This window comes from Nymphalis io, chromosome 14, assembly GCF_905147045.1.
Source record: "Nymphalis io chromosome 14, ilAglIoxx1.1, whole genome shotgun sequence".
Lineage (NCBI taxonomy): Eukaryota > Metazoa > Arthropoda > Insecta > Lepidoptera > Nymphalidae > Nymphalis > Nymphalis io.
Window position 1 is genome coordinate 3,541,085 of NC_065901.1, and position 13,510 is coordinate 3,554,594.

General features: G+C 31.1%; 1 protein-coding gene across 4 annotated transcripts in view; it reads right to left on the bottom strand.

The window, feature by feature from the left end:
* LOC126773426 (uncharacterized) overlaps positions 1-13,510 on the bottom strand; it is a 214,030-nt gene that overhangs the window by 81,253 nt on the left and 119,267 nt on the right. For 2 of the 4 annotated variants that reach the window (XM_050494378.1, XM_050494379.1), the window contains one exon: positions 489-537. The exons of the other annotated variants lie outside the window; for them this stretch is intronic. The gene's annotated coding sequence lies outside the window, so the exon portion shown is untranslated. The remainder of the gene's footprint in view (positions 1-488; positions 538-13,510) is intronic. 4 annotated transcript variants of the gene reach the window in all.

Here is a 13,510-nt window from a genome sequence, read left to right on the forward strand (position 1 = left end):
TGATGTAGTAGCTAATTCGATTGCAGATTGTGAGGTCCCGTTTTCAAATCGGTCTTATTTTCAGTTAAGATGTTGGCGGTGGCAAGCTGCAATGCTACTACTGAATGAGCGTGTGACCATTGATTCATGCAGTGCCTGATCTCTCTCTCAGGTCAAATTATCGTCCAGTCGAAAAGTAAAGTATGAATGTAAAGGTTGCACTTGTGTGGGGCGCACACACTTGTGTACTATTATATCTCCTGCGTAGCAAGCTAGTCTCTATTGAGAATGGCCAACGTGGTCCAAACCACTTGCAACAAAAATCAATAACATTTTAGAACGTTTACATTCACAGCTGAGCTTTTGTTTATGAGGAAAAACACTTGACACTCACAGAAGATTCTAAATCGAGATTTATGACTGTTGAAGCATTATTGAGTATTTTTAATGACAGAGACGATTGATCGTAAAATGTTATTAAATTCTTAATTAATGGCACGTGTAAATACCTTGGTAATTCCACTCGCTTTAATCGTTCAAGACTACCGTGAAGGGTATCTGTAACAAAATAAATTATTTTATCATCATAATTCATTTCAAATAAATTAAATTAAACAAACATTGTAATTGTAAAATTTTATAGTATTTTTTTTTAATTTATTGAATACATTTTCATTAACAGATTATTACATATACATGATAGCTAAGAAAGAGTATCAAAGATCTTGCGGTTCCTTTGGTAAAAATCTACATCCCGATATACCTTAACATAATTTATCTTGTAAAATGACAATTTAAACATACTTACAAGAGCCTACTTGACTTAAATATATTTTGATTTCGATTAATGCGATTTCATAAAGCTCAGATTAAAGTCTATTTCACCTTGTATGACTTTTGATAATAATCCCCGTGTCTTTGGTAAAATACACATGCAAAAGTAAGCAAGCAATAAATCACCGAGGTTAACATTGTATTAATTGTAAGAACGCTTTGTACTATACACGTAACAATTTCGTAAAATCATGATATAATTTAGGTTATGGATTAAATTGGACAAAGTGACATGCCGAATGTAGTTGAAATTTATTACTTCGGTGTCACGAACATAATCTGCCGAGACGTGACCGAAATCCTAGATAAAGTCGCAAATACAAAGCGAGCCGTGTTTGGTGTCAGGTTTGTATTTATTTAACACTATTGCTACAGCTTAACCTATGTGCTTTGATCATCATATGTCTAATTGCAGAAATTAAACCGACTACTATTTAACAACGTTGGTGCTCTTTGCTAAAACTGCTTATTACTAGTTTTTCAAGTTATTCAAGATTATAGTATTATATGTAGAATAGTAAATAATAATGCCTTAAGATAAATTAGATATAAAATATCTTAAGAGTTACATGCGTGAGATACGACGTTGGCATATAGCCGGGAGGATTGGCAAAGCGGAATCCAATCGGAGGTCTGTATATTACTCCAACTGATAAATTAAAATTACATCACTGACAAGTGTAACAAACAACACAGCGGGGGCACTCACAACATTAATCATTGCACCCTGGAGATCACTTTTATTAAAACAAACTTTACCTGCATTCACATAAAGATTATTATTGTCGGTTAAAAAATTGACGTCTTCAAGCTTATTTACATTACCGTTTACAAGCAATTCTAGTGCATATTCTTGAGTAGCTAAGGCATTTAATTGCTTTGCATCATCGATATTGATAGTCGTTGGACCATTGAAGTCCATTTAACAAAATATCACGTCTTGTCCGGACGTGAATAGCAAGTGCAATACAAATACTATGATTTGCGATAATTATATTTAAACTCCAACGTTAAGAGTAATGCATGCGTAAATCGCACGAGAAATTAATGTTAAATCATGATTGTTAGTTTTAAATAACCCATATTATTTGTTTTAAATTGATTGTACTTGAGAATTATGTACTGGTATTATCGCTTATTGATTCGAATGAGGTATAAAAATATACTCGACTTAATGTGTGGCATTGCAATTGAATAAATCTAGTTGGAGAAAATTAATGTGTTTCCGAGGGGATAAGATAAGACATGGTATTTTAATATTACATTTTGGATTTTTTTTACCATCTCATATAATTTAGTGTTAAATTACGTGAATAACATACATATAATTTAAGTTGAAGGTAAACGAATGTTGTAGAGAAATGGTAATGAGTTTGACACGGTGAACTCTAACGAAACCGCATACCCAATTGGAACTTTATCGTTGGCAAGGATCTGGCTACTGGTTCTAATGGTATTTTATGAATTGATTATGGACTCGGTATTAATAGGGTCGTCTGACATATTATTTTGTCTATTAATTGTAACTACATATTAATTATATACATATTTGTTTTTTTACGAAACAGAAATAGTATTTTTCTGACATTCATTTGACCTTTAAATAAATGCTCTTTATCGTGTACAAAATACTAATAGAAATAAAAAATGTAACAACTCCAATATACCAAATCTTTGAATGAAATATCCAAATTCAAAACGTGTGAAGAAGTTTAACTAGAATTAAAGTATAAGCGATTATACGAAAGGCATTCCAATTAGCATTCTTTTGTAAGCTAAAAGCCGGCGTTGAGTCAGAGGGCAGCGAGGATTCGAATAATCAGGCACATATTTGAGACTCAATTTGTTTGGGTTACTGATTACTTACTAGGCGCCCTATAACGTCAAACATAAGTTTTATACCTCGTAACATGAGAAAAATCCATCAGGATACCGTGGGAAAGGGTGTATTAAACAACGGTCAATATTGGTTCACGCTATTCATTCTTACCGACGAATTTAGGAGCTACTTTTTCTATGGCATCATCAAACAATTCCTCTCAACCGCCCGTACCTTTTACACCTACGTTCCTCGTGTTTGTATTTAGGTTTGTGATTAGTCCGTCTGTCGCCTTGCCGATATATAATAGTAAATAATGTATTTTTGTGGGTCATTTTTATTGCCGGTGGCTTGGAAATCGTCATGGGTGGTTCTTGTGCGTGGCCTTTCTCATTTTTATGACAATGCTCTTTTTTGGATGCCGCGCTTATGTTGAAAATGATAGAGTCTTCACGTGGATTCTTTGTTGCGTTAAACTGTTTGGCTTAGCGGAAGCGGTTACTATTTGATGTTACTTTTTTAAAATATGTCGTACAAAAGGAGTCAAATTGTGAAGCTTAGATTGTTGAGATTGAAGCCAAGTATGTTTACCTTTTTAGATTGGTAAAACATTTTTAAAATATTTAGAGAATTTTTTGTAATCATCGTAAAAGTTAAAACGCTTGAAATATTAATATATTACAAGGTATCTTGTTGAATTTTCTTGTTCATATATATTTTTGTAGTCTCAAGTCTTTGTTACTCAAAAAAAATCGTACTATTTTCATAACTTCTCGTTAATCGAACTACAATCGATACAATGTGAACTATCGCCTCGGTCATAATCAAATTAAACCCCTTATGATGTGAAGGATGCTGTAAAATCTTCGCGGCTAATAACCATGTTCACACTCGCTGAGAAATAATTATGTAAGTTCTCATAGAGACAGTTTATGGATGAAAGAGATAGTTGTTTAGAATTTTATACGATAAAACGAAATAGTGACATTATTTTTAATAGTGGTAAGTAGTGTGTGAATTTTGGTTTTATAAATGGTGAGAAATGATTTTTTATTTAGAATAAAACTAAAAATATGTATATGAAGCCTATAAGGTAGAGGCTTATAGGATAAAATCAAAAATAAATAATGATATTATAATGGCATGGTATTATTCAATTTTAATTTTAACACTCATATTCTCAATTTCATCAGGTTATATCTGTGCTATATTTTAAAGGTAAAATAAAATGTTTGATAAAATATTCACATGTAAAATATATGACTTTTTATGATTCTTATTTTTAGAATTGAATCAGCAGCTCGATTTTTTAAACCCAAACAAATACTGCTCTGTTCTTGATTCTTATTAACACGCTTATTTTAACACTTTCTTCCGCCTAAAATAAGTGTTTTTGTAACCAACGCATCATAAAATCGAATTTCTTAAAAAACAAACAACTTTGTTTATAGAAGACAAAATCGAACAGAGATTACTGTAACGGTACATCATTTGAAAATACATAAACAACAATCACATATAATACATTACACGCTAATATATAACTTAATGATTTAGAAATAAGATCTAGAAAAGCTTGTACATTTTAAAGACACACTAAACGTCTATTAAAAGCAAATGAACAACCAATCTATTTATTTTACGATCATAAATCGTCCAAAAAGATGAAGAGGTGGTGTTTAATCACCAATTATGTGTAAGCAATTAGGGGCTTCAACTTTTTATGTTTGCAGGCGGCGCTTATAATAGTTATATTGGTTACAAGCCGACGAATTAGATACGTTTTCGATTAGGAGAAATTTACTGATTTCGAGAAATAGGTCCGTCATCGATAAAATTGTTGTATTTTTTAGATTTAATCTAACCGTTTTTATTAGCATATCTCATCGTATTACTAATCGTATCAGATTTCAAGTTAGTAAGGAATCGTTTGAAGGCTTGAGAGCCGGGATAGGCTAGACGCTAGGAATAACGGATGTGAACTGAAGATTACGTAGCACTTCTAATTTTTTGTGTTTAATTTGTTTTTATAACTCACCTCGTGGTACTATTTGGGGCTTTGTTATCGGAGCCTCAATAAGAAAGGTGACAGAAATAAAGGTTTTGTATTAAAAAAATCCTAACAAATAAATTTACCTTCTCGAGGTCCATTTTTAATTCCTTCAAAATACCACACCGTTAATTCAAAAATAATATAAACCCATATATTTAATAATTCAAGATATATTTGTTAACCGGTTCAAAAAAATTAGGCCTTCTAGACAAAGGTTTATACTCAAGGGCTCCAAATATTAAATCCAGCGTAGCTCCCGTATTTTGCTCTTTAGATACGTTACACTAAAGTATTTATTGAAATTATTGCGGAAATTCGTAACTTCGTTAGTTACTAACGTTATATTTATTTATGATATAAAGGAACAGCTAAAACAAGTCATTATTACATTATAATAAACTTTGAATGTATTTACTGACAGAAATCAACTCTATTCATATTAGAACAACCTTAATATTATCTAGAACTTAATTTAAATTTAAACCGAAATGACTTTATATGCTCCAAAATTACTCGTAAAACTATTAAAAGACTTAAACGCGATAAATTCAACGTGGACACAATCCTTATCAATTTAAGAGTTAATCGAGAACAAAATTAATATTCAAAGTTGGACTGTTTAGGATATAAAACGTATAGCTCTGTTGTAATGACCAGATACTAAATATATTTCATTAATAAATGCTAACAGATTAAATAATAATTAACCGATTTTAGGAGCGGTCCATGAGTTTCAACGTAATTGGCCTACGTTTGATTGGATTGGATGTTTTAGAATGTAGTAATAGGATTACATACATCTAGTTGGTATTTCTCTAATACTTAGTTATTAAATACAACGTTTGTTTAAAAGTCGATACGACCCATTAACCATTCCATGTATTAAAGAATATTTTTTTTACATCACCATTATCTTATATATTTCGTGATGAGCATTTTTTATATTTTTTTATAGAATAGGAAGGCGGACGAGCATATGGGCCACCTGATGGTAAGTGGTCACTAACACTATACACTTATATACACTTATTTGCTAATCACTTAAGTTTACATTTTGTCTATCTTACTGATGTTAACATTAAAAGGTATCTACTCATAGGACATAACTAGGTAATTTATTATTCTCTTAAAAATAATACTTGTATAGGCAATTAAAGGTCACGTCACGTCATATTCCATATACGGTAGATACATGACGTGTTCATTGCAATGTAACCTACGTCTTTTCAGCTAATAAATAAATAATGTAACTCTTCTTGTCACTAGGACATCGTCGTCTTATAATGCCTTCAACTAGAAATGAAAACCTTTTTATTTTATATTATATTTAAAATTAACGACAATGTAGGAAGCTAGTCGGTCTCAAGACGCGTATGAAGGGAGGTGTGAGGTCACACATTCCTGTATCCCTGACAACGTGTATGCAAAATTTCATGATAATCGGTTCAGTAGTTAAGACGTGAAAGCGGAACAAACAAACAAAGAAAGGAACTTTTGCATTTATAATATTAGTAAAGGTTTTTAGTGTAGCTATAAAAGCGTGTAGTACCGTAGGCTAAGCAAGCTGTTAAACCCGTATTGTATGTGTTTCTATGCGAGATAATTTATTGGATTCCATTAATGTACCGATGTTATTAAATAGCTGGAAGAGAGTAACTACTGAGTTTCTTTCTGAGCTTCGGTTTTTTTTTTTTGGTAGAATACGTTCCTAGCTGGTGGTAGTTTTATTTTATTATTACGATTAATGATATAATACAATTAATGATACAAATAAATTCAAAGAATATTATTGTATGGATACGGAACCATAGACAACGACAAAGACACGAAGTTGTCTGAATTAATAAATACTTTTTCAATTTGTGTCATATCTTAATAGATAAGATAAGAGATCTTAAGACTTGTAATTATTGCTCTAATTTATACCGTATACTTGTAACGATACCGTAATTAAATGTAACAATTATCATACAATCAATCTATTTAGCATTGAAACAAGCTTGCAGCGTGCTAGCATTGAATATCTTTTAATAGTTTTATCTTTAGATTTTTATTAATTTCTAATTTTCATTAGCATTTTACATGTCCTCAGAATATCAGTGCTAATATGGTTTTGCTTAAGTAGTGTGCATGTATGTGCATATGTTTTTATTGGTGGTAAGGCTTTGTGCATGTTCGTCTGGGTAGGTACCACCCACTCATCAGATATTCTATTGCAAAACAGTAGTACTGTTGTGTTCCGGTTTGTAGGGTGAGTGAGCCAGTGTAATTACAGGCACAAGGGACATAACACCTTATTTCCTAAGAGCGGTGGCGTATTGGCGGTGTAAGCGTTGGTTAACATTTCTTACAATGCCAATGTCTATATAATGTATATGCTCGCTCGTCCGCTTACCTATTCTATAAAAAAAAAATATGTATCAATACATTTTGTTTAACCTATTCTAGAAATGCCGATTTGTTCATCGGTAATAAGTCAAAGACCCTTCGCGACTTTCTATGATTTGGTATGTAATCCGACTTGTAAAATCTACGACACAAGGGGCGCAACTGTCATGTTTATCATGAGTGAAACCTAAATTACCTACATACATTATTTTAAACATTTCCAATATTTTAAGTGTTTCTATTTGTAAGTAGAAACGACAATAACAAAAGTGGTTATGATAGAACCTTCGACTTTCTTAATGTTAGACGGTCGTTTATCGTTTTGGATATTGGCCTTAAATTTTCTATAATAGATATTAATTTTAAGCTTGAAATAAAAATTAGTTATATAATGTTAATAACCATTAACAACAGTATAAGTTCTTGTAATGGTCTCGTTTTTATAAATTATATTTAAAATAATTTATGATAGGAATGTATGAAATGAATATTATTATGTATATTTAGATTTTATCTTACTTTAAAATAATAAAAACATTAATTAATCATTAAAAAACCACATAATATATCATCACATCCTCTCCTCAACTCATTCACAAGTTTTCAATGGACGGCCACAAAAACTTAATATTTATTTCATCACGATCTTATATCTCGATAGCTCTTATGTCTATTTGAATAAAGTCCAAAGTAAAAGAACGAAACTGGTTTTATTTAAAAGATATGATCGCGGAATAAATAACGATTATTCAGTTTTAATGGCTACCGGTGTATTACAAAACGCTTCGGGTCCAATTGACATTTTTCTTGAAAGCGTTCTGGTTCGACGATTTGATGTATTTTTAAGAGGACGGTGTCTCAAATGTAGATATAATATCAGTAGCATTATAGTCGCTGACTATTGCGTTGTATGGATACATATGTATATCTAGAAACTATTATTGAAGAGTTGCAGTAGTCATATTACTTCATAAGTGATCCTCGGGGAGTATGATAACTATTGTATTTTCTACTTACTTCATACTAGTTCAATCCAGTATTGAACCGACCTTCTATCCTTGAACTAAGACTTGATGTGCGCACGTGTGAGTAGTTATGTTTCGAGATTGTATATATTGCACATAATCATAATAAAATTGTAACAATGGTTGCTTGATAATGTAATCATCGACAATTGCTGTGCCTGGTTGCTATTTTTATGAATATAGCAACCTTATAGACACTTCAATAAGTATTTCAGTAACTGTTACTAATATGTTGGACAAAAATCTTCTGATTAATACCTTAAGGTAACCAAATTTTATTACATGTGCTTTTGTAACTTTTATATTTCATTAGTAACGAAATGTTGAGAAACAATCGGGGACGTGGATCCAAAATAAATATTTAAAAAAGAAATAGGAAAATAAATCCAACGACAAACACCGAACGTAATTATTTTTAATCCGGACAAAAAGCTGCTGGGCTCTTTTTGAGAAAGGTTTGGAGCTTATTCCATCATACCGCCTCAATGCTGGTTGGTGGATACACATTTGTCAGAATTTCGGTGAAAATAGACTCACGTAGGTTGCCTCACTATGTTTCCCTTCACCGGCGAGCACGAAATGAATTGTACTAAAATTCACACGTTCTAGCCACTGGGCTATCTCCGTGTAAGCAATTTTTGTACATCTTTTTTATTTAAACTTAATTCGGACTTACAGTTCATTTTTATTTTTAAGAGGTCCAAAAATGGCTTATTCATAACTACATTTAATCCAAAAAGTTTTCATATTTGAATAGATTATTTTTTAATTAAATAGTAATATTTCATTCGTTACTGTACGTGCTACGTGCAATGCTACTTCTCGGGTGTGCTGTGCTGTGTTTTATACTTGTTATTTCTAGACATTATTTCTTTATAAATTATGTCTGTTGCGTATAATAAAGTGTTAAAATAAATATAATTAATTATTAATTCATGACTAAGCGAAGAAAATTCACGATATTAAATATATTTATAGTAATTTGGTTTATTTTAAATATCGAATTAGTCTCCTGCTAGTCGTGTGACAACCCTAAGTATTTCAAGTGATATATAACCCGTTATGTCAGAGTGTTAACAAAAGTGCAATGTTATGTAATGCAAATCATAGCTGAGTAGGAACATCTGTCTGTCCGTTTGTCACTTCGGTTTGATCTCGAATTAGCATTTAAACAGCCGCTGTGGTTCAATGGTCTGTAGAGTATTGTTTTGTTTTAGAGATATTTTAATACGTGTAGACTGCTTAAAGGTAAGTTGAACGTTTTGTTTTCGTACAGGGATCCGTGGATCAGGATCATCATAGACTTATTTTCATTAATATATTTTATAATTTTATTATTATATATTTGTGAATATATAATATAACTGTACATTATTACTTTCACAAAGAATTCTTTAGTCGAATATTGACATAGTTATTTTTATGTTGGTAAATAATTTAAATATTGTGTATAGGTAGCACAGCACATATCTTAGAATTACTCTTAAAAAATATTTTCATAGAATTAGAAATTTAAAAATATGTTACCGACTTAAATGAAAACGAAATAAATAAAAGTAGAACTATAAAGCGAAAAACGACTCAATTAAGTTTTTTCAAAAAAGGTAACATCTAATGTACTTCACTCAAAGTGTCTTCTTGGCCCTTACCCGAGCTTCACTCAACAATATCAACGTGTATCTCTTCATTCGAACGTCAAACAAACTTTGAAGCAATGCATTATTTTCTGTATATAAAACCACGATAATTTATTATACACGACAGCATACATAGCATAGTATCATAGTACAATAAGAGAACGATTTATATTGTCAATTTCTAATGAAACTTTCACATTTTAATAGATTATTGTTATAGCTTTCGTTATTATGTTTGGGAACATAAGCTTATCGCATCTGGTAATACAATAAATATCATTACAAGATTATTTCGTTTCATAGTTATACCTCTTTATCGACTAATATCTTAATATAATCATTATTAATGATTTTAAGCATAATTCAATTGCTTTTATTAATAGTAATATTCTAAATAATATCTAATAATATAATAATAAAATAAATTCGAGGAAACTGGAGTTCTCTACGCCGCTTTTTTATATTCATAAAACAGAAAGAGGGGCCAAGATTGTCTGATTTAGTGACGGTCCGCTGTCGCCCACGTCCACATGTACTGAGACTAGAATGGGATTTAATATGCCATGTCCCATGTACCTCTAATTACGCTGACTTGCTCATCTTTCCAAAAGGAACACAGTGAGCAATGGATTTCGGCAACGGAACAACTATAAATAACTGGCAAGAGAAAAACTGAAACACTATGCACCTACCCAGACTGCTGTTCAAAATGTATATATAAGTAAATGTTTCTACGTATGTCATTTTTAACAGTTGAAAACGCGATGGCCCAGTTGTTTGAAGACGTGAATCTTAACCGATATTTCAGAGTTCAAACCCTGGTCACGTGGAGCATCACTGAATTTTTATGTGCTTAATTTATAATATTATAATTAATTTCGTGCATATCGGTAAAGGAAAACATCGTGAAGAGACCTGTATGTGATGGACAAATATCTCCAGTGACGTCACGTGTAGCCACTAATCTGTATTGGTCCAGTCAAGTGAAATAAGTTCTAAACTTATTTTTTGATATACAAATTGCAATTTCTCAAAAATTATATCAGTTAACATTCATAGATTCTATCAGATCAAAATGTCAAACGTCTAAGTTATCAAAATTAACTAAGTTTATATCAAAGATATAAAATAATTTGGTTAAGTAATACAAATTTATTTAAGATATTAACAAATATGTGTGTATGAGTGAACTTCTTAATGTTATTTAATATATTTAAATATTTAATTGGTAGATTTAAAAATATCTGCGTGATCTCATAATTTATAAAGAAGATGTTATCTATTGGTTATAGCGTCATTAAGCGGAGTTATGTACATCTAATGACATAATTCTTTTTTTTTTTATTACATTGAGTACAACGTTAATAAATACATAACACCAGCAGATTTACGAGGTAAAATTATTTTTGTTATGTGAGTTTGTCTGGAGAAAACTTTACTATCCTTTAGTGTTATCTTCAGACTCTGAGTAAATGCAATATTTACCTAATTAGAACTAAACTCCTTGGTTAGTTAGCGAATTGACTATCGCCAACCCTGCTCTGTAAATATTTGCTATTGACGTCTGTTATTATGGTAATATCGACTTAAGTTCAACATAATAGAGTTGAGAATTATTTGAAATGTCTGGTCTCAGTGTGCTTTGTTGATTATTGATGTGACAAACAGTGACAAACTGGTACTGCGTGACCGCGGTCCGGTCCTAACACCAGTGTAAATACTCGTATTGTCTAAATAGCACCGTGGGAAAGCCCTTATACGAAGGTATGAATAATTAAAGGATCTGGTTGAACTCATTAACGAACCTCTTGCTTTATTTACATATCTACCTATGTATGTATATTATACATAATTTGTCATATATATTTGACATTAATAGACTTCGCTACCATTTTACGGATTACCATGAAAGTTGCCATATATATGTTTTTATACATGGTTAAGGTTTTCAATACAATTCATTCATGTTGCAACTCGCCGCTAGATGGAGCTGCTCATAAACTTGTATACCGTTCAAATAACTACTAACGTAACAATTCATAGTACAACGTCTGCCGGGTTTTGTTAGCTTATATATTTATTTTTATAAATATATAACCTTACTTATAAATGTATGTTACATTATTTGTATTATGTGTTTACGCATCGTTCAACCGATTGAGTTGAAATTTAGTAAAGTTGCTGTTGACTTTTGCTTGAAGTTTTCTAGTATATTGTATAGTACTAGTAACATACTAAAGACGACGCTTATTACAAGTTATGTAAAAAAATATCTAGTATTTAATAAAAATATAAAGATTAAGTTAAAAAATATTGACGGTTAATTTTAGCAATGGATTGACCGTTGAAAATAGATAAAATTACGAAGTTTCTTATTTATGAAGAAGAGAAGAACATTAACAATGGATATATTTATATAATTATAATATATAAATATATCCATTGTTAATGTTCGGTATGTATCTATCCTAATATTATAAATACGAAGTAACTTTGTCACGGCTTGAAATTAACAAGCCGAGATGGCCCAGTGGTAAGAACGCTTGAATCTTAACCGATGATCGTTGGTTCAAGCCCGGGCAAGCACCACTGAATTTTCATGTGCTTAATTTGTGATTGTAATTTTTCTCGTGCTTTGCGGTGAAGGGAAACAACGTGAGGAAAACTGCATATGTTTAATTTCAATGAAATTCTACCACATGTGTATTGCACCAATCCGCACTGGAGCAGCGTGGTGGAATAAGCTCCAAACCTATTTTCAAAAAGGAAGAGGAGGCCTTTAGCTCAGGAGTGGGACATTCACAGGCTGTTACGGTACGGTAACTTTCGCTTTCACGGCTAAACCATTGAAACGGTTTTGGTGAAATTTGTCATGGTGCTAGCTGGATCCCCAAGGAAGGACATGAGCTTCTTTTTTATACCTAACACTCGAAACTATACCACCCTACCCCTCATCATAACAGACGAAGCGAGAACTAATATAATATAAATAAAACTACAAAGTTTTTATTAAAGGTATAAGAAAGAAATTGGTATGAACAGATTATATTCTAAGTAATTAACTTAGTTAAAAATTACAAAATGAAAGGTCGTTTATTGTTTTCACTCTAATAGTAACAGTAGTATAAAAGTATACACTTGCAAAAAAATATTAATAATCTAACTTAGCAGCTTTCTAATCACAATACTAAATTGTTATTAAAAATATATAAAACAGACTTTAAAAATAACAATAATATAAAGTTAAAAATATAAAATACATTTTTTTAAATAGTTTCAAATGTAAAACAAAACAGCTTGAACTCGTCGTCAAATAAATCTATAGCACATTCAGCGCTTTTTCGATGGAGGTGCGCAACTGCCTTATTTAAATCTACCTGCTTATGTAGTTATTTTATAAATATATTAATTAATTCGAGCATATACCGTTGATCAGTATGTTTTTTTTAATAAAAAATATAAAAATTTGCAAAAGCGTTTAAAAAAGGTGATTCAATGTCGCTACATGTCTCGACTTATATGTTAGTCGATTACGACATCCCTATTTAAACTGACTTTCTACGCCATATTTATACCCGACCTCGATACAACGAGCATTCAAACTACTGAAACATACAAAATGAATTTAATATTGTACAATTACTGTAATTTGTTGTTACCGATTTATTATACCGTTGAATTGTATAGAATTAATCTCTAAATAAGAACGTGTCATTCTATACTCTATTCAAATGATTTATAATCTGTTTCAATAGATATTGCTCTAAAGGAATTC